The sequence below is a fragment of the Amblyraja radiata genome, chromosome 1 (genome assembly GCF_010909765.2).
Source record: "Amblyraja radiata isolate CabotCenter1 chromosome 1, sAmbRad1.1.pri, whole genome shotgun sequence".
Classification (NCBI taxonomy): Eukaryota; Metazoa; Chordata; class Chondrichthyes; order Rajiformes; family Rajidae; genus Amblyraja; species Amblyraja radiata.
This window is the reverse complement of record NC_045956.1, coordinates 83,677,564-83,699,601: the sequence shown is the minus strand read 5'-3', so window position 1 is coordinate 83,699,601 and position 22,038 is coordinate 83,677,564. Positions and strand designations below refer to the sequence as shown.

The window sequence follows — 22,038 nt, the reverse complement described above, 5'->3', positions numbered from 1 at the left end:
AATTGTCATGAATTTATAAGCCAAATGGAAGGAATTTAGTGTTTAATTCCCGTAAATTAATGGCCATTCTAACCATATTGCGAGTGGGTTTTTGTGGAACGAGATCGATTGGAACATTGTGGTGTGCGGTGAATTTGAACCCCATATCGGCAGGAAAAACACTGCCGGTTCGTATGGGGCCCAATCACATTTTCGCAACGTGAAATTTTGATTAAAGGCATCCTAAGAAGCAAGTTTATATGTAAAATAAATGACTTACCTTGCTTTGTCCCGTACGTGAGATCCATCCCGTTGATTTTTATTTTACTCCAGCGCTGAAATTGTCCCGCGGTTTAAAAAAAAATTTCAGAGAACGGCAGTCGGAACGAATTTTCAGCATTAGGTAGCAGCCCGAGAAAATATATATCAGACAGGCAGGAGAAAACGGCATTGTAATCCCGCCCCCCTCCTCAAAGGCGCCAAAGTCGTGCATATGGCCAGTGACAGAAGTTTTGTAACATACCTACTATCAACCTGTGACCACCTTCAAGGAACAATGTACCTGCACTCCTAGATCCCTCAATAGCACTTCCAGAGCCTTACCATTCACTGTGTAGGTCCTGACCATGTTAGAATTCCTAAAATGCAACACCTCACATTTCTCTGCATTAAATGCCATCAACCATTCCTCAGCCCACCTCGCCAACAGATCAAGATGCTGCAATTTTTCATGAACCCTGAGGCACACCACTAGTCACAGGCCTCCATTCCGAGAAGAAACTTCCACACTCACCCTCTGCTTCCTTCCATGAAGCCAATTTTCTATCCATTCAACTATCTCTCCTTAGATCCCATGCAATCTAACCTTCCAAAGCAGTCTACCATGTGGAACCTTGTTGAATGCTTTGCTGAAGTCCATTTTCTACAATATCAACTGCTCTGCCTTCATTAACCTTTCTGGTCACATCTTCAGAAAACTGTACAAGTCAAAGTAAATGAGGATAGTCACTGCAGCCAGGAAATTTCTGTGTCATTTTAACAATGTTTTAGGGGCTCAGGAAGTGAAAAAGTACACAATAATGGCTTAGATTGGGAGACCATCAGTTGAGTTCATTAATTGCCAGCAACCTAGGAGCTGAGGCTGCATAGTGTATTTGATTGGGAGCAAAGCTGTCAGCAGCAGCATTGCTGAATTAATTAATATATGTGTCGCAAATCTTGGTGGAAGAGGTTGATTTTAAGGATTACTAGACCAAGTGCAGACCCGTTGGGTCTGTTTCCCCAACGGCGTTTTGCAGGGGGGGGGGGGGGGGAGGGGGGGCTGCGGCATCAAACTCATATTAACCAACCCCCAAACACACAGGTGGGGGGGGGGGGGGGGGATGTGAAGAGGGGAGAGGAGGTGGAGGAAATGGGACAGATTTGGGAGGGAAAGGAGAGCGGGGTAGGGGGTGAGAGAGGGGGATGGGGAGAGAGATGTGGGGAAGGGGGAGGATGGGGAGGTAGGGGAGGAGGGAGGGAGGGGGAGAGGGGTGGGGGAGAGAGGGGAAAGAGTGGGGCGGGAGAGTGGAGGGGGAAGGGGGAGAGGTGGAAGAGTGGGGAGGGAGGTGGAGAGGGGTAGGGGGAGTGATGGAAGAGGGACAGAGGGGTAGGAGGAAGGGGGTAGCGTAGAGAGGGAAGGGGGGTGGGGGAGAGAGGGATGGGTGGGAGAGGGGTGCGGAGAGGGAAACATAGAACCATTGAAATTAAGTGCAGGAATAGGCCATTCGGCCCTTCGAGCCTGCACCACCATTCAATATGATCGTGGCTGATCATCCAACTCAGTATCCTGTACCTGCCTTCTCTCCATACCCCCTGATCCCTTTAGCCACAAGGACCACATCTAACTCCCTCTTAAATACAGCCAATGAACAGGCCTCAACTATCTTCTGTGCCAGTGAATTCCAGAGAATCACCACTCTCTGTGTGAAAAATGTTTTTCTCATCTCGGTCCTAAAAGATTTACCCCTTATCCTTAAACTGTGACCCCTTGTTCTGGACTTCCCCAACATCTGGAACAATCTTCCTGCATCTAGCCTGTCCAACCCCTTAAGAATTTTGTAAGTTTCTATCAGATACCCCCTCAATCTTCTAAATTCTAGCATGTACAAGCCGAGTCTATCCAGTCTTTCGTCATATGAAAGTCCTGACATCCCAGGAATCAGTCTGGTGAACCTTCTCTGTACTCCCTCTATGGCAACAATGTATTTGAGCATTGGGCATTGTGACATCACACAATGGAACGTTCACCAAGTGCTTGTGCTCCTGCAAAGGCATATGTAAATTAATCCATTCCGATTGGACATCTGTGAGCATACGGCATTGTGACATCACACGATGGAACGTTCAGCATGGGCTGGGGCTGGTGATGCTTCTATGGGTGAGAAGCCAGTTTATTTTTGAAATATTGGGGGGGGGGGGGTGAAGGATTTGATTAAAAACGTGCACTTAAACACGACGACCAATGGCAAACCCGTTGGGTCTGATCCCCCAACGCAGCCGTACCCTACCCGTAGCCCCCACGGGGGAGGGGGGGGGGCAGCATCACACACACTAACCACCCCCACACACAGAGTTGGAAAAGTTTATAAAGACCGTTCCCTACCTGTAGCCCCCAGGGGAGACGTGGTCGTCGAAGTCGGGTTCCGGCCGTCTTAAAATAGCGTATCTTGAATTCGTCGAAGTCGGGTCCGTCTCGGCAACGCGGGGGGGGGGGGGGGGGGGTTGCGGGGCGGCATCACACACACGAAGCATCCCCACACACAGAGCCTTAAAAGTGTAATGCCCCAACGCAGCCGTTGCCTACCTGCAGCCCTCACGGGAGACGTGGTCCTCGAAGTAGAGCCGTTCCCGAAAGGCCGTTTTTAAATGGCGTCGCGTGAGGTTGTGCTGCGGGCGCCAGCAGCCGTTATGGTCGCTGGCCAGCAGGAGGTGACAAAATGAGTGAGGGGGGGGGGGGGAAGAGAAGGTTTTAATGAAAAAAATGGACATAAACATAACGAAATGTAATGAGGAGTGGATAGCTGGAAGGGAAAGTGAAATGTCTACCGAAATGGCTGCCTGTATGGGTGAGAAGCCAGTTTTTATTTGAAAAACTGGGGGGGGGGGGGGAGGAGGCATTACACTTTTGCGTTGGGGCATTACACTTTTAAGTGGTGAAAGTTCTGACATAACAGGAATCAGTCTGGTGAACCTTCTCTGTAATCCCTCTCTATGGCAACGATGTCTTTGAGCATTGGGCATTGTGACATCACACGATGGAACGTTCACCATTGGCTGGGGCTCCTGCATAGGCATATGTAAATGGCTCCATTCCGATTGGACATATGTGAAGATTGGGCATTGTGACATCACACGATGGAACGTTCAGCAGGGGCTGGGGCTGGTGAAGGTTCTGTGGGTGTGAAGCCAGTTTAGTTTTGAAATATTGGGGGGGGGGGGTTAGGATTTGATTAAAAACGTACACTTAAACACGTCGAAATGTAATGAGGAACGGATACTTAGAAAGAAAAGTGAAATCTCTACCAAAATGGAAAAGATGTCGGCGATTCAGCGTTCCCCCTTATCCTTAAACTTTGACCCCTTGTTCTGGTCTTCCCCAACATCCGGAACAATCTTCCTGCATCTAGCCTGTCCAACCCCTTAAGAATTTTAAACGTTTCTATAAGATACCCCCTCAATCTTCTAAAATCTAGTGAGTACAAGGCGAGTCTATCCAGTCTTTCTTCATATGAAAGTTCTGACATTCCTGGAATCAGTCTGGTGAACCTTCTCTGTACTCCCTCTATGGCAACGATGTCTTTGAGCATTGAGCATTGTGACATCACACGATGGAACGTTCACCATGGGCTTGGGCTCCTGCATAGGCATATGTAAATGAATCCATTCCGATTGGACATCTGTGAGCATTGGGCATTGTGACATCACACGATGGAACGTTCAGCAGGGGCTGGTGCTGAAGCTGAATCTATGAGTGAGAAGCCAGTTTAGTTTTGAAATATTTGGGGGGGGGGGGGGGGGGAAGGATTTGATTAAAAACGTGTACTTAAACACGACGGAATGTAATGAGGAGCGGATACTTAGAAAGAAAAGTGAAATCTCTACCGAAATGGAAAAGATGTCGGCGATTCTGCGTCCGGTTTCGGAGTTGCAGGGAATCAATGGAAGAAATGTGGCCGGAAGCCAGGCCGGAAGCCGTACATGTAAATTGATCCGTTCCGATTGGACGTCTGCGAGCCTCGGGCATCGCGATTGGACGTCTGCGAGCATCGGGCATTGTGACATCGCACGGCGGGAACGAATCGAAAGGCAGGCAGGCAGCCGGTCGGAGTTCCGTTTCGGAATCTGGGGCGAGAGTTTTATATAATAACTAGACCAAGTGCAGACCCGTTGGGTCTGTTTCCCCAACGGCGTTTTGCAGGGGGGGGGAGGGGGGGCTGCGGCATCAAACTCATATTAACCAACCCCCAAACACACAGGTGGGGGGAGGGGGGGGGGATGTGAAGAGGGGAGGGAGGGGAGAGGAGGTGGAGGAAATGGGACAGATTTGGGAGGGAAAGGAGAGCGGGGTAGGGGGTGAGAGAGGGGGATGGGAAGAGATATGTGGGGGAGGGGGAGGATGGGGAGGTAGGGGAGGAGGGAGGGAGGGGGAGAGGGGTGGGGGAGAGAGGGGAAAGAGTGGGGAGGGAGAGTGGAGGGGGAAGGGGGAGAGGTGGAAGAGTGGGGAGGGAGGTGGAGAGGGGTAGGGGGAGTGATGGAAGAGGGACAGAGGGGTAGGAGGAAGGGGGTGGCGTAGAGAGGGAAGGGGGGTGGGGGAGAGAGGGATGGGTGGGAGAGGGGTGCGTAGAGGGAAACATAGAACCATTGAAATTAAGTGCAGGAGTAGGCCATTCGGCCCTTCGAGCCTGCACCACCATTCAATATGATCGTGGCTGATCATCCAACTCAGTATCCTGTACCTGCCTTCTCTCCATACCCCCTGATCCCTTTAGCCACAAGGACCACATCTAACTCCCTCTTAAATACAGCCAATGAACAGGCCTCAACTACCTTCTGTGCCAGTGAATTCCAGAGATTCGCCACTCTCTGTGTGAAAAATGTTTTTCTCATCTCGGACCTAAAAGATTTACCTCTTATCCTTAAACTGTGACCCCTTGTTGTGGACTTCCCCAACATCTGGAACAATCTTCCTGCATCTAGCCTGTCCAACCCCTTAAGAATTTTGTAAGTTTCTATAAGATACCCCCTCAATCTTCTAAATTCTAGCATGTACAAGCCGAGTCTATCCAGTCTTTCGTCATATGAAAGTCCTGACATCCCTGGAATCAGTCTGGTGAACCTTCTCTGTACTCCCTCTATGGCAACAATGTATTTGAACATTGGGCATTGTGACATCACACAATGGAACGTTCACCAAGTGCTTGTGCTCCTGCAAAGGCATATGTAAATGGATCCATTCCGATTGGACATCTGTGAGCATCGGGCAATGTGACATCACACGATGGAACGTTCACCAGGGGCTGGGGCTGGTGATGCTTCTATTGGTGAGAAGTCAGGTTATTTTTGAAATATTGGGGGGGGGGGGTTGAAGGATTTGATTAAAAATGTGTACTTAAACACGACGACCAATGGCAAACCCGTTGGGTCTGATCCCCCAACGCAGCCGTACCCTACCCGTAGCCCCCACTGGGGGGGGGGGTGGGGGGCGGGCGCCTCACACACACTAACCACCCCCACACACAGAGTTGGAAAAGTGCATAAAGACCGTTCCCTACCTGTAGCCCCCAGGGGAGATTTGGTCGTCGAAGTCGGGTCCCTGCCGTCTTAAAATATCGTATCTTGAAGTCGTCGAAGTCGGGTCCGTCTCGGCAACGCGTGGGGGGGGTGGTGGGGGGGTTAGCGGTGCGGCATCACACACACGAAGCTTCGACACACACAGAGCCTTAAAAGTGTAAATGCCCGACCTCTTTTCCGTTTTTCTCTAATTTAATTAAGATGTGCAGGTGGTGTTCTTATCGAGGTTCAGGGGTGAATGACGTAAATATTTTCACACAATATGGGAACATCTCATGTTGTCTTGAAGGCTCCTCGGCCCACATCTGACTCTCTGTACTGTCACTATGGCAACGATGTCTATGAGCACTGGGCATTGTGACATCACACGATGGAACGTTCACCATTGGCTGGGGCTCCTGCATAGGCATATGTAAATGAATCCATTCCGATTGGACATATGTGAAGATTGGGCATTGTGACATCACACGATGGAACGCTCAGCAGGGGCTGGTGCTGGTGAAGGTTCTGTGGGTGTGAAGCCAGTTTAGTTTTGAAATATTGGGGGGGGGGGGGGTTAGGATTTGATTAAAAACGTGCACTTAAACACGTCGAAATGTAATGAGGAACGGATACTTAGAAAGAAAAGAGAAATCTCTACCAAAATGGAAAAGATGTCGGCGATTCAGCGTTCCCCCTTATCCTTAAACTTTGACCCCTTGTTCTGGTCTTCCCCAACATCCGGAACAATCTTCCTGCATCTAGCCTGTCCAACCCCTTAAGAATTTTAAACGTCTCTATAAGATACCCCCTCAATCTTCTAAAATCTAGCGATTACAAGGCGAGTCTATCCAGTCTTTCTTCATATGAAAGTTCTGACATAACAGGAATCAGCCTGGTGAACCTTCTCTGTACTCCCTCTCTATGGCAACGATGTCTTTGAACATTGGGCATTGTGACATCACACGATGGAACGTTCACCATTGGCTTGGGCTCCTGCATAGGCATATGTAAATGAATCCATTCCGATTGGACATATGTGAAGATTGGGCATTGTGACATCACACGATGGAACGCTCAGCAGGGGCTGGTGCTGGTGAAGGTTCTGTGGGTGTGAAGCCAGTTTAGTTTTGAAATATTGGGGGGGGGGGGGGGGTTAGGATTTGATTAAAAACGTACACTTAAACACGTCGAAATGTAATGAGGAACGGATACTTAGAAAGAAAAGAGAAATCTCTACCAAAATGGAAAAGATGTCGGCGATTCAGCGTTCCCCCTTATCCTTAAACTTTGACCCCTTGTTCTGGTCTTCCCCAACATCCGGAACAATCTTCCTGCATCTAGCCTGTCCAACCCCTTAAGAATTTTAAACGTCTCTATAAGATACCCCCTCAATCTTCTAAAATCTAGCGATTACAAGGCGAGTCTATCCAGTCTTTCTTCATATGAAAGTTCTGACATAACAGGAATCAGCCTGGTGAACCTTCTCTGTACTCCCTCTCTATGGCAACGATGTCTTTGAGCATTGGGCATTGTGACATCACACGATGGAACCTTCACCATTGGCTTGGGCTCCTGCATAGGCATATGTAAATGGATCCATTCCGATTGGACATATGTGAAGATTGGGCATTGTGACATCACACGATGGAACGTTCAGCAGGGGCTGGGGCTGGTGAAGGTTCTGTGGGTGTGAAGCCAGTTTAGTTTTGAAATATTGGGGGGGGGGGGGGTTAGGATTTGATTAAAAACGTACACTTAAACACGTCGAAATGTAATGAGGAACGGATACTTAGAAAGAAAAGAGAAATCTCTACCAAAATGGAAAAGATGTCGGCGATTCAGCGTTCCCCCTTATCCTTAAACTTTGACCCCTTGTTCTGGTCTTCCCCAACATCCGGAACAATCTTCCTGCATCTAGCCTGTCCAACCCCTTAAGAATTTTAAACGTCTCTATAAGATACCCCCTCAATCTTCTAAAATCTAGCGATTACAAGGCGAGTCTATCCAGTCTTTCTTCATATGAAAGTTCTGACATAACAGGAATCAGCCTGGTGAACCTTCTCTGTACTCCCTCTCTATGGCAACGATGTCTTTGAACATTGGGCATTGTGACATCACACGATGGAATGTTCACCATTGGCTGGGGCTCCTGCATAGGCATATGTAAATGAATCCATTCCGATTGGACATATGTGAAGATTGGGCATTGTGACATCACACGATGGAACGCTCAGCAGGGGCTGGTGCTGGTGAAGGTTCTGTGGGTGTGAAGCCAGTTTAGTTTTGAAATATTGGGGGGGGGGTGGGGTTAGGATTTGATTAAAAACGTACACTTAAACACGTCGAAATGTAATGAGGAACGGATACTTAGAAAGAAAAGAGAAATCTCTACCAAAATGGAAAAGATGTCGGCGATTCAGCGTTCCCCCTTATCCTTAAACTTTGACCCCTTGTTCTGGTCTTCCCCAACATCCGGAACAATCTTCCTGCATCTAGCCTGTCCAACCCCTTAAGAATTTTAATCGTCTCTATAAGATACCCCCTCAATCTTCTAAAATCTAGCGATTACAAGGCGAGTCTATCCAGTCTTTCTTCATATGAAAGTTCTGACATAACAGGAATCAGCCTGGTGAACCTTCTCTGTACTCCCTCTCTATGGCAACGATGTCTTTGAGCATTGGGCATTGTGACATCACACGATGGAATGTTCACCATTGGCTGGGGCTCCTGCATAGGCATATGTAAATGGATCCATTCCGATTGGACATATGTGAAGATTGGGCATTGTGACATCACACGATGGAACGTTCAGCAGGGGCTGGGGCTGGTGAAGGTTCTGTGGGTGTGAAGCCAGTTTAGTTTTGAAATATTGGGGGGGGGGGGGGAAGGATTTGATTAAAAACGTGTACTTAAACACGACGGAATGTAATGAGGAGCGGATACTTTGAAAGAAAAGTGAAATCTCTACCGAAATGGAAAAGATGTCGGCGATTCTGCGTCCAGTTTCGGAGTTGCAGGGAATCAATGGAAGAAATGTGACAGCCGGACGGAGTTCCGTTTCGGAATTTTGGGCGAGAGTTTTATATATTATATGATAGATAGATGTATTCCAGAGTTGGTCAATAGAGAAAATAAATTACCTAAAGTCTCACATAACAAATGCATGTGTAAAAAAAGGAAAATTTAGCATTCTTATAGTGCTTTATCACTTGCTCAGAATGTGCTAATATGCATTATAATCAAAAGATTACTCTTGAAATGTAATCATTGTCATGCAGACAAAGGTAATAACCATTTTACACCTAGCAACACTGCAAATAAAGAAGGCAATTGTTTCTCGTGAGTACAAGTGAAGAACAACTTTGACCAGGTAACTAAAGCATAACAAATTTATGTGAATATGGGAATCTTTTGCATTTACTTGAGCAAGAAGCCAAGGGAAATTGCTATTCCTTCACAGGACATAATATAAATGCAAGAACATCATAATCATGCACACTCATTTAGGGCAATTCCAAAAGCATATTGCCAGAAGTGAAATGACCAATGTACAAAGAAAACCAAATAGACTAAATTGCTTACAAAGAAAATCATTTTGCCATAAAGTATATATTTTTTGTAATACAGGGGGAGGATACCGACATAATGCTTTGTGGTAATTTGCAGATACATTGCATATTTCAAGTTCCCCATTTCTGGCAACAAGATAGCATTCTATTTGATTATGTTCCACAAAAGCAGGAGGTTCTCTTTTTAGGAAATGAAATGAAAAGATTATTACTCATCTCGTCCAACCTACAGACTATCCAATAAACAATCACTAAGAAGCTGCAGGTGAAAAAGAATACATTACAGATACTGGAAAAATGACTAAATGTCAGAAGCAGTCATTGCGTGGATAAAACAAATCAGTTAACAATTCCCATGTTGATTCTCTTCCAGTATTTTCTGTTTTTATTGCCTAGAATCTACTATTAGTGTTATTTACGTGTCGATGATGTAAATTATTTATTATTTATTAATATTTATTAAAATAATTAGAAATTCATCGCCATTTCAAAATATTTCCTAATGATGCCATGTACTGCAGAATATTAAAATATATTTAACACACAGCTTCACAACATAGAAAACTGAAGGAAAATTAAAAACTGTTTGATTTTGCCCAATATATTTCATCAAGGAAAGCCACATGTGGCATCAGACTGAAAATATTAGGTGAACTCTACTCTGTGTTTTCCAGAATACAGTTATCCATATCAAAATATTGTTTGTCACTTTTGTTGCTGCCAGCGCATTAAAAATGGATAAAGTGGTTAAAGTGGCCCATGTGGCTTAACTGATTCTGCTCTAGGAATGGATTGCAATTTTAACCTGATCTTTTCGGCAGGCAAGAGCGAAGAGAGGTCATAAGATTCTTCTACAAAGATGTAAATTTGGCGCTGATGAGATAATTGGGGATAAACTGTAATTTCAACCAAGGATCTCGTCAAGCTGACTTGTCTGCTCTGGGGCTGGGGCAAAGAGGTATACAAAGAGAGGTTATACTTAATTTAGTTCATTTCGGGGCCAGGAGGAACAAGAGTGCTTTGTTTAAATGTAGATAAGGCAAAGCTTGCAAGGATATGACTTAATGTGGGCAAATGGGATTGGTGTAAATGGGCAAAAGAGTTGGGATGTTTGTGGTGGGTCCAAAGGGCCTGTCTGGCTCCTGAGAAACTGTATGGCTATATGTTTAGTACCTCCTTCGTTGCATGTTATTTTATGCCATGTAAAATGTTTAAAGAATGTGTTAATAATTGTGCTGCTCACTTCCTGATTTGCAGTCTTTGAAGATTATTTAAAGTGACACGATCCTCTAATGTTAAAGACCGATGCATTTATTTTTTTCAGAAATAGGATTTTTCTAACAAAATGTGAGATTAGCTTGAAACAACATTCAGATATGTCATGAGAGGTGGACATTTCCACTGAAGTAAAACAGGGTTGGAAATCAAAAAATAAACTTTTCTCAAGTATATCTTGGAGCAAAGATATATAAATATACACACATGGCGGTATGAAAAATGATAAATCTACCAGACAAGACTGTCCAGGCTATAGTAATTAAATATGAGCTATATTGTATTCAAAGATTAATAAAACTTTTTGATATAATAAAGAATCAAACATTGTTGAGGACCGAGCATTTTGCTACAATAATAAGGAAAATAATAGTGCTTAAACTCGAAAAAGGTAAAATAGGTGGATTGTAGTTTAATCAGAGATTGTATTTCTTTAGATGCATTGTTCTACTGGATCTATTGTCAAGTTTATTGTCATACGCACAAGTACAGTGTGGTACAGGTACAATGAAAATCTTGCAGCAGCATTAGAGGCATGTGGATTCAGACAACATGCAAAAACATACATTCTACATTAAATCAACAACAGTGAAAAGAGAAAGATTACAACAACAAAAAAGACAGTGTAAAAAACACAATTAGAAACCAAGTGTGTGGTAATGCAAGTGGTGGTCCCTCGGGTTCCATTGCCAGGAAGGAGTGGGATTGTGTAGATCAATTCACAAATCTGATGGTGTGGGAAAGTAACTGTTCCTCAACCTGGTAGTGTGTGACTTCAGGCTACATCTATACAACTGTGCAAGAGTATTTGGTGACATGCTGTATCAATTTAAATTTTTAAGAAAGTAGAAATGCAGGTGTGCCTTCTTTGTGATTACGTGCAAAACCCAGGATATGTCATCTGAGATGTTGATGTTCAGGGATTTTAAGCTATTCTCTCCACCAGCGACCTATCAATGAATGGGGTCTCCTGATTCCCTCTCTGAAGCCTGATATTTATTGGTTGCTTATTTGGTGGTTTGCTTGGGTAGTTGAAAAATCTACCATTTTTATTTTGCTCTGTTGCGAATCTTCCTTTGAAATATACATAGATTTCTGCCTCAATTTTTGTGGGAGTGTCTCATGTACATAAACTTTGTAAAAATGAGTTCCTTGGAACATTCTCAGTTTCTCAGAGCATTCTCCTTTCAATGATCACAAATTCAGCCTTGTAAAACCCTTCACTATTTACATACTTTTCTTAAATCCACCCTTATCGTTCCATGAAATGGTGCAAATATTTTGAACATTGCAAGTCTCCCCTGGTAATTTGATATCCTAGTGAATCCATGTTGTATTGTGTATTATTCTTATGATCATTCTATAATAGACGGATAATTCATTTGAATTTTGGATAATTGCTGCTCGGAGACCATGATTCATTCATCACGGAAACAGGTATTTCATGCCGACCAAGTGCCCATCTGAACAATTCCCATAAGGCCACGCTTGAGCTGTATACCTCGAACCCTTTTCCAATCCATCTACATGGCTGAATGACTTTTAACTGCTGTTATTGTACCTGCCTCAGTCACTTCCTCTGGCAGTTCATTCCATACATGTACTAGGGATTTCATGCCAGGGGGCTAAATGATTGACAAGGTTGTGGGGTAAAATTCTGTGATTTATGTAAACAGTATTGAATGTATGTATAGCCTCTGAGAATGTCGGACAAGTTTTTTACATGGTGCCTGCATTGTACATAATTTTTACTTGAATAAAGTTTATTTTTATTTATTTTTAAACTTCTGTGTAAAAAAAGTTTCCTATTTGGTCCCTATTAAATCTTTCCCCTGTCACCTTAAATGCATGCTCTAGTTCTTGTATCCCCAACACTGGCAAATAACATCCTAACTACTATACTCGATGTCTTACTGATGAAGGCCAGTGTGCTAAAAGTCTTTTTCACCATCCTGTCCATCTGTGATGCCACTCTCATGTCTGAGATCTTGAGTTTCAAATACCCTTTACCGCATTTTTCAAAAGGCTGTACTGGTGCATTGAAGCACGACTGAATTTTGTTATTGATGTCTGACTTTGCCAAGAGGTGATTCCTGAGATGTAGGAACATGTTAATGTTTCAAGAAGTTTGCCATGAACCTTTAGGGCAGCAAGGTCAATGTTTTTGGTCTTGTGGATGCTCAATGTAATGGCCATCTTCTCGATGAGTAGCTTCTTCAGCATCTGGTAGGAATGACAGTAAGAGACCAGACTGTTTCCATATGTGAACATATCCTTTGTTAAAAATTGCCTCAATTACACAACTCTGACATGTCTAGCTGAGGCGATGACGCCATATATTTGAGACCAAATGTCTTCATTGCTGAGTTTTAGGTCTTCAAGCCCTTATCATTTTTGAGTTGAGAGATGGCATTCTCATTAAACAGTTGTGGCTAGGTTGGTTTGGATAGGCTTTTGTGATATGGAGCCAAGCATTGCAATTGAGGAGGTCTTCAATCTATTCCTTGCAATGGGCATTGACTGCAAATCTGTCCCTGGTGAGTTTGCTGCTACTCATTGGGATAGGGCCTTAGGCATTTGCAGTGTAGATGGAGAAATAAGGAACCACAAATTCTGGTTTACACAAAAAGAGACAAAGTAAGTGCTAGAATAACTCAGCGGATCAGGCAGCCTCTCAGGAGAACATAGATTTGTGACGTGTCGGGACCCTTCTTCACATTGATGGCTTGTGCAGCATTTAAGAAGCCATGCGTGTGTGTCATGGCTGTTAGTGAGCTGCTGAGCTACCTGCAGTCTACATCCAACATTTGCTTGTTTTAAGTATAAATTACAGTTAACAGCATAAACTCAATATCCGTTTATCCAGCAATGTTATCAAAAATGAGTTATATATTTTGATTGAAATTATATCATGTATCTTATTTTAATCTCATCACAGCGTGATTGTGTAAATATTGAAATCCCTTCTTTTGTGGGATCGCCACAAATCTGATTCAGATAGCATTTCTTAAGAAAGAATTAGCATTTGTGCACTATGGATGTGTTGCTCTCCCTGTAAGTTATGCATCATTGTGTCAGCGTACTTTTGTGTTTTCCTCAGTGTCTGTGTCAAAGTAGGACTGCCGAGTGAACACTGCTTTTATTCTGCACATTAACCTTTGCTCGTGTCTGCAGAGGGAGCGCGCTTGCCCTGGATGTTCCTTCTTCAGTTTTTCCTTTGCACGGGCGCGCCCCCGGCCGCTTTGTCATTGAACCGATCCCCAGCCGCCAGGTGATCAATCCAAGGCCGTCATTGAGGGAGAAGGAGTCGAGATAAGCAGCAGCGGCCGATCCCGTTCGACCCCCGCCCTGCATTCGCTGGGAATGATGCTGGCTGGGTGAAAGGTTTCCTGCAGAGCAGAGGAGAGGACAGGAGAGGGGAATTCACTGCAACTTGAAAGAAGAGGAGGTAAACTTTGCATCTTCTCCGGTCATCTGATTAAATCCACACCCAGGCTTACTCCCAGGCCTGGCATTGAGGAATTGACAAACTCTTTCTCTCCCGGCTGGCTTTGAGAGACGGATGAATGTTGAGTTTGCAGCAAAGATCATCCGCTCTATAATCTTTGGTTTGCAGTGCAGCGCAGCCGGGATCCCGGGAGCTCCCGCCGTGCGCGCGGCAGCCTCTCGGCGCGGCTCCCCGGTGCACGCGCTCCTCTGATTGACGGGCAGGAAGGATGTTGTAAAGTAGCTGCCTCTCAATATAATCTGCATGTGCAAAAGTATTTTTCCAAATTAGCCTATTAACTTCAAACTGCCGCTGGGCCGCCGGATAAGTGGGGAATCTCCCATCACTTGCTGAGAAGTTTTATTAAGTTCTGCTTAGTTTATGTCGCATACAAACCGAATTGCAGCTCTAGACTAGTGAGTGAAAGTATTGGATTTGGATAGAAATATTTCTATAATTTGTATGTATATTTAAACTTTACCAGGGCATACAACATCCACGTTTTGGTTTGCATAGCAGAAAAAAATGTGTAGTTATGCCCTGTTCTCGAAGTTCAATTCTTGCTTGCATTTCGTTGTACATGGTTCATGTTACAATGACAATAAAGAAACTATTCTATTCTATTCTATTCTATTTTCAGACTCATTGTGCGACATCACATTATGCTTAGGTACAGGCTTTGTGTTAAGAGATAAAATGTTTTCATTCTACACAGAATATACCGTCCTCGTGAATAATTACAGACTAATACGTATGAATAGTGATTTTTTTACCTGCAACGGTGACATCACTTTTGAAATAACATAAAATATTTTTTAGGTTTTCAAACTAAAACAAAACGTCATTTTCTTGACACTTTCTCACAGTACATTTCAGTCATTCGAGTCCATGTCAGCTCACAGAGCAATCCCAGTCCTTGCTCATTTTTTTTCCTGTAACATCCTCCCACATTTCCACCAACTCCTTTCAGAGTTTATACTCCGGGGCAATTTACAGTAGCCAATTAAACAATAAACTAACACGTCTTTGGGATATGGGAGTAAATTGGAGCACCTGGGGGATACCCATGCAGTCCTGGGAGAACATGTAAGCTCCACAAATAGGATTGAATATGGGTCACTAGAACTGTACATCAGCAGTACTTAATGTGCCACTGGACTGCTGGTAACAAAACCTGTGCTTCTGAAACATCATGTGTGAGATTGTTCATTTAGTAAGATGTTGTATAGTATTTGTGGTTTGCAGACCTACATATAGTCCTCTGATGAATTACTGCATTTCACGTTAGTGATATGGAACTTGCTCCTCTTGTTGGAGAGATTGCAGTCAATGTTGCTGTAGCTCTGGGTTGTCTCATCAGTTGGCTTGTCTTGGTTTTGATGACAGATAACAGTGTGGTTTCCACATTGATCACAAACTTTATTGGAATCCAGGTTTTCAATGTTGGATCCTGTGTTTGCTTTGCTGTTGTTTCAACTACTCTGGTGAAGATTCACATTGTTGACATGTCATGCTTTTCTTTATCATTTCCATCATTTTGCCATGAACCTTGGAAGTTGGACAATTTTATACTGGACAATTTTTACATTTATCAAGGCAATTAATCAAGCCAATTAACCTACAGATTAGCCTCACCACTTGTTTTTGTGTAAAGGGCTTGTCCCACAGCTGTCTGGAGCGCGTGACATCATTTGAAGATGGATACAAAGCTGGAGTAACTCAGCGCGACCGGCAGCATCTCTGGAGAGAAGCAATGGGTGACGTTTCATGTCGAGACTTCTTCAGTTTGAAAAGAAGGGTCATGACCCGAAAAGTCACCCATTGCTTCTCTCCTGAGATGCTGCCGGCCCCGCTGAGTTACTCCAGCATTTTGTGTCCATCTTCAATTTTCTTGGCCCCGCTCTGGGAGTAGAAGTGGGGGGGGATCCGGACCGCAACGGCCGTGAGCCCCAGGCCGGGTTTGACGTTTGTTTGCCTGCTTCTGCTGCTGTTGGAGGTGAGACGTTGCATTGCGCCAGGGTCTTGGGCCTGTCCCACTTTGGCCGTCAGTTCCGCGACAGACCTTTGGAGCGCGAAGATTTAGTTCACTGCAAAAATTTCAGAGCCCGCGCCGATGTCGCGCACAACTACATACCCCTCTGCGCTTCTAAGTGGGACCAGCCCCGCGCGGCCATACGATGCCCGTGCGCCTCAAAGCGACCACGAGGTCGCGTAATTTGCGTGCCAAGGACACGTAAGTGGGACAGGGCCCTTATGAGGTATTTTGCTTGGCAAAGTTGTCTTGTACTTTTTGCCATTCGGTAGCTTGGCCAGTGATTTCATATGAGCTTCAGTAGGTGTGGGTTGGGGTGGAATGTTTGTATTTTCCCTGGTGTCTGATTTTGATGGACAATATTTTCATGAAACAGTTTTCTCCTTGGCTGAGGTTACAAATATTTTGTTTATAAATTCTTAAAAGTCCTCTGGTCTCTGATGTCTGAAGATTGGGATCATTTTAGGTATAAAAGATGACAAAAAATTTGTAAAGATTGTAAAAGAAGTCTACAGATAGAACATAAAAATAAAATATAAGAGTTTTTATACATACACAAAAAGGAAAAGAACACCGAAGGCAAGTGCGAGCCCATACTGAGACAAGGAAATGGCAGAGGAATGAAATAATTCCTTTGTGTGTCTCTTCACAGAAGAAGACGCGTGTAACATGTGAGGTGAATGAGGGACCGAATTGAGGAAATATATAATAGAATTGCTCGGATAGTAACTTTCATGTGAGGAACCTATGTTAAGTTGTAAGAAAAGCTTAAGGTTTTCAGAAACACATGTATCCTAATGAAATACAGTACAAAGAAACACACACAGGGAACGGATGAATCAAAACATAGAAACGCTAATCTGAAACTGCATAGCTTAGTCTATTGCTTTGAGGCAATTATAACGCTGGAGGAAATTATATTTGATATGATTTTGTGTTGAAGAATGGATAGCTGAATAGGGCCTCTTCTTAGGCCAGAGGTCATCTGCTCTTTCTCTATGGCACATTCTTGAGCTCTGATGTGACATAAAGATGAAGAATTATGGCTGTCTATGCTGAGTTTGAGACAGAATTCAAGGCTGAGGGATAATAGACTCTGTGGTTAGCTTTGGCTATGTTAAATTATAATGAGGTTGAGATAAGGGATCGAGAAGCTGTACTTTTGAAGTAATGGTCTGAAGTTGTAAATTTACCCTGTGTTCTGTAATATTTGTAAAATACCTTGCAGATGAGATCGGAAATCCATCTCCCAGAGATAGCAGGAAAGAGAGGCTATATAGAATGAAGCTGTATCCTGGCACAAAACACTTATCAATTAAGTTGACAAATTTATGACCCATATATGCTTGGAGTTGGGAGGTGTGTGTGGGTTTTGAATTTAACTTAGAAGCTGTATAATTTGGCGAACTCATATAATTAATGCTTTAATACATAGGTAATAGTATTTTAAACTGTGTAAAATTGTAGTGAAACCATTTATGAAATGTATTGTGTCTTCGTAGGACTGTAAACATTAGACTTTGTTTAGATTTATAGAAATATCTTTCTTCTTGGTATGGAAATGTGTTTGTTTGTATGACTTGTGTGATCATTGTATTATATGTGTGTATCTTATATTTTGAGGAGTGGTCTTTGATAATTGAGACTACTGGGGTTTTGCTGTGTTGAAATAAAATAATTCTAATCAAAGTTAAACCACAGGCAAACGAAGGTTGTAAAATGAGGCCAGAGAAGGGGGGATTATGTGACTGCTGTTGTAAATCACCAGAAGGACTGAGATGATTGGTTACTAGGTTGTCATACCCTCTGTATCTGAAATGTCTAATACCTATATAAATGCCATGAATTTGTATCAAAGTTACTATTCTCTGTGTTGGAAGGTTCAGAGACTAGTGTCAGCTGAATAAAGAATCGATTTCAACAGCTACAAGTGTTTGAGTCAAGTTGACTTTAGATTGACAAAGAACTCAGTCAGAAGTGGGATTCTTCGATTCTCAGCCAACCAGATAACGAAGTTAAGAGTCAAACTCCCTACGGATAGGACCAGAGGAATTGGCCAAAGCAGAGTGAGTAGTCACCACTCTGTTTTCCTCTCTTCCGTTTTTCTGTGGTAGTAGACCTTTCGTTATTGCGTTGTGTGGGATCTCGACAGAATCAAGTCAATCTAACAAACCTTGATGAGTGGTAAGATAGACTTTTAAACAGACTCGTCCATTGGGAATGGAGAGACTCGGTCATTGGGAATGACCAATGGTAACTAGGAACTGACGATTGAACTGGATCCTGTCGATTAAACACCGGCAATACTAAAACATACTGGTCATTTGGAATGATCAGTAATAATTGTAAACAGGGTTAGGAGGTAGTTAAAGATTTGGAAACAGGGTCAGCTAAACACTGACAGTGCTAATCTCATCCTGATCATTTGGAATGGTGGGAAGTAGTTGAAAACAATTGAATTCAGATCCAGTGATGTCACGGTTTCTAAATAAGAAATGGTAAAACGTTAACATCATTATTATATTGTTGTAAGAATAAAGCATAAGAATATTAATACTGTGTATGGAATAAGTGGTTGTGAATATAGTAGTAATAAATGTGATAAGTATATAAGAAATTGGGTAACAAACAATGGCCTGTGGGCGGTTCTAGAAATCCAGATTATGAGAATGAGTTGAAGGAACCAAATGTTCTCTAGTATTGAATTAGTTTCCTTTGCAACAAATTTGTCCCCCTGGAATCCCTTGTTTGATAATGAGGATTCAAACTGATGTAGTAATTGTTGCGGTCTATAATGGACCGAATCTTATTGCTTACAATGGTGACATGCCATTCTTAGTTATGTGCAAATTAATTCACCCCTGTGCAATGCCATGTTAGCTCCTTTTGCCTATGTGCAAAAAAAACATTGCAAAATAGGAGTAAACTGCCTGCCCATGCAAGCCTGTCCCACCTTTCAAAATGATCATGGGTACTCAGCCCCAGGCCTTCTCTTCTGTGTATTGGAAGTGGTCAGGTCCACAGTTCCGTAAATCGTTTGCACTTTAAAACAAACTTCCTCCACTGAATCTCAGGAACTCATATTGGGTTGTGGAGATTAGATCATTGCAAGTATTTAATGAGGAAGTTTGTTTTAAAGTGTAAACGATTTACGGAACTGTGGACCTGACCACTTCCAATACACAGAAGAGAAGGCCTGGGGCTGAGTACCCATGATCATTTTGAAAGGTGGGACAGGCTTGCATGGGCAGGCAGTTTACTCCTATTTTGCAATGTTTTTTTTGCACATGGGCAAAAGGAGCTAACATGGCATTGCACAGGGGTGAATTAATTTGCACATATTAATTTGCACATTTGCACTTCCTCATTAAATACTTGCAATGATCTAATCTCCACAACCCAATATGAGTTCCTGAGATTCAGTGATTCTGAATCTCAGAAATTCCTAGGTGCCTCGCTGTTAAATGCCTGTTTATCTTGTAGCTATGTCCCTTTATTCGAGTCTATCCCACCACTGGAAACATCTCACCATTACCTTGACATCTCACCGAGGACCTTTTGTATGATCCAAAAAGATCACCCTTTATTGTTCTGAACTTCATAACTGCTTGTGATGGAATAACCTTCTCTCCCTGGGTATTGGCCCAGGGAGTTTCTTCTGGACTGCCACCAGATCTTGTTCTCAACTTACATTTACAATACCCATGTGCCATTATGTATCTTCTGAATATATTCTCTTTGCATCCTTTTTGCTATGATTATTCCGTATTCAGACAGTAGAATACCATCTTCCTGTGAAATGTCAATTGAACCAGCAGCATCTTTTGCTTTGTTTTCTCTTTTACAATCATCTGAATCACTTGCAGACAATGCATTTGCAACTCCTCATGTTTGTCCATCCTTTCTCTGATCTATCTCACTCTGGTTTGTTGGTGTCATATAAACTACTTTCATTGAGTGGTTCATTTTCTTTTCTGGATCTCTCCTCCTGCTTTTCCTGTGATAATAGATAAGAAGGTGCTTCCTGTTTTTTTTCTCTGTTATGTATTTCAGTGTAAAATAATAACCCAAAAGTTTCACGAATAATCTTTATAGTGTAGCTGGTAGCCTGCATCAGGTTTGTTTGGTAGATTTGTTCTAGATGATCATCTTGGGCTATGAATTTATTTTCTGTGGAGGTAGACATAGAACTCTATGCATCCAAAAATAGCAATTCTCTTTCGCAAAGACACATGTGTCTTCTACTGATATGCCTTGGGTGCAATTGCATTATGTTCTACTGTCTTTTTGAGGAGACACTTTATTGGTATTGGTTTATTGTCACGTGAACCGCGATATAATGAAAGCGTTAGTTTTGCATGCTGTCCAGGCAGATCACACCAGACATGAGTACAGCAGGTCATGCAAAAAGAAAATAAACAGTGCGGAATATAAAGTGATGCAGATAAATAAAGTGCGTGTCACAACTGTGTAAATTGGAAGATTTGGATTATGTCCTTGGCTTATAAAAGGTCTGTTCAAGAATCTGATAACAGCAGGAAAGAAGCTGTTTTGGCGGTCACAAGAACGACAACTAAGTATTGTAACTTATTTTATTCACAAAATAGCTTCTTAGCTCACAGGTTCATACAACACGTCTGGCCACAATGGTGGTCAGCACTCAACTGCCGCGCGAAAGCAAAACTGCGCAAAAAATTAGCAGCCCCTCCCGAGTCACGTGAACGCGGCTTCCGAACGCCGGGTTCAATACCTGCGTGCGCCTGCGTTCGATACCTACATGGCCCCCCCCAGAATCCGCGGAACGGAAACGTACGGGTAACCGGACGGTTCGACCGGAACGCGTAGTCCGAGGTCGTGGGGCGAGCGTAACATTAGGGGCCGGCAAAACATAACCGGAGGGGCGCGACAAATGCGAACGAGGGTCGGGCGTAACAGAGGGGACCGGTGAAACATAACCGGGGGTAACAGGTGCAGAGAGCGGCAAAACGGCCGGTGGACGTCATCTACGCCGCGGAGTGGCCACCTCCACCGGGCTATCCTCGTCGACATGTGCTGGCTTAAGGCGGCTGACGGAGACAAATTCCTCCTTGCCACCCATGTCCAACGTGAACGTCGAGGTACCAGTCCTCAGCACCCTGTACAGACCTTCGTACACCCGCTGTAACGGCGAACTGTGAGCATTCCTTCGAAGGAAAACAAACACAATCCCGTAACATAGTAGGCACATGCACCGCGGACGACTCGTGTCGGGAAGTAGGCACCGGGACCAAAGCGCGCACCCGCTCGCGAAGGTCAGCTAACACCGCCGAAGCCAGGATCTCCTGATCCCGGGGGACGGGCAGAAAATCCACAGGTACCCGTAAACCTGCTCGGCTGAGGAGGCGTTGAGGTCCTCCTTAGGCGTGGTACTGATGCCTAGGAGAACCCAAGGCAACTGGTCGACCCAATCGGGGCTGGTGAGCCGAGCTTTCAACGCCGACTTGAGGTGCCTGTGAAACCACTCAACCAAACCGCTGGACACTGGATGATATGCGGTGGTCTGGTGCAGTTTCGCACCATACAGCTGTGCCATACCACTCCACAGGGAGGACGTGAACTGGGCCCCTCGATCACTAGTGATAGTGGAAGGAACCCCGAAACAAGCGATTCAATTTGAGACAATAGCCCGCGCAAAAGCCTCAGCGGGGGTATCAGTTAACAGTATCGCCTCCACCCACCTGATAAACCTGTCCACGATAGTCAGCAGGTGAGTGGCCCCGTGTGAACACGGCAAGGGACCTACCAGGTCGACAGGAATGTGCAGGAACCTGCCGTCTGTAACAGCGAAATCCTGTACGGGCGGGCGCACATGCCTCTGCACCTTGAAAGTCTGACAGGGGATA

General features: G+C 43.9%; 1 protein-coding gene across 7 annotated transcripts in view; it reads left to right on the top strand.

The window, feature by feature from the left end:
• Window positions 1–13,771: 13,771 nt before the first annotated feature.
• Window positions 13,772–22,038, top strand: part of ldb2 (LIM domain binding 2) — a 509,983-nt gene continuing 501,716 nt past the window's right edge. For 2 of the 7 annotated variants that reach the window (XM_033025916.1, XM_033025910.1), the window contains exon 1: window positions 13,773–14,085. The gene's annotated coding sequence lies outside the window, so the exon portion shown is untranslated. Of the gene's footprint in view, window positions 14,086–22,038 lie in introns of all 7 variants that reach the window. The other 5 variants (XM_033025883.1, XM_033025866.1, XM_033025891.1 and 2 more) reach the window with 4 other exon arrangements.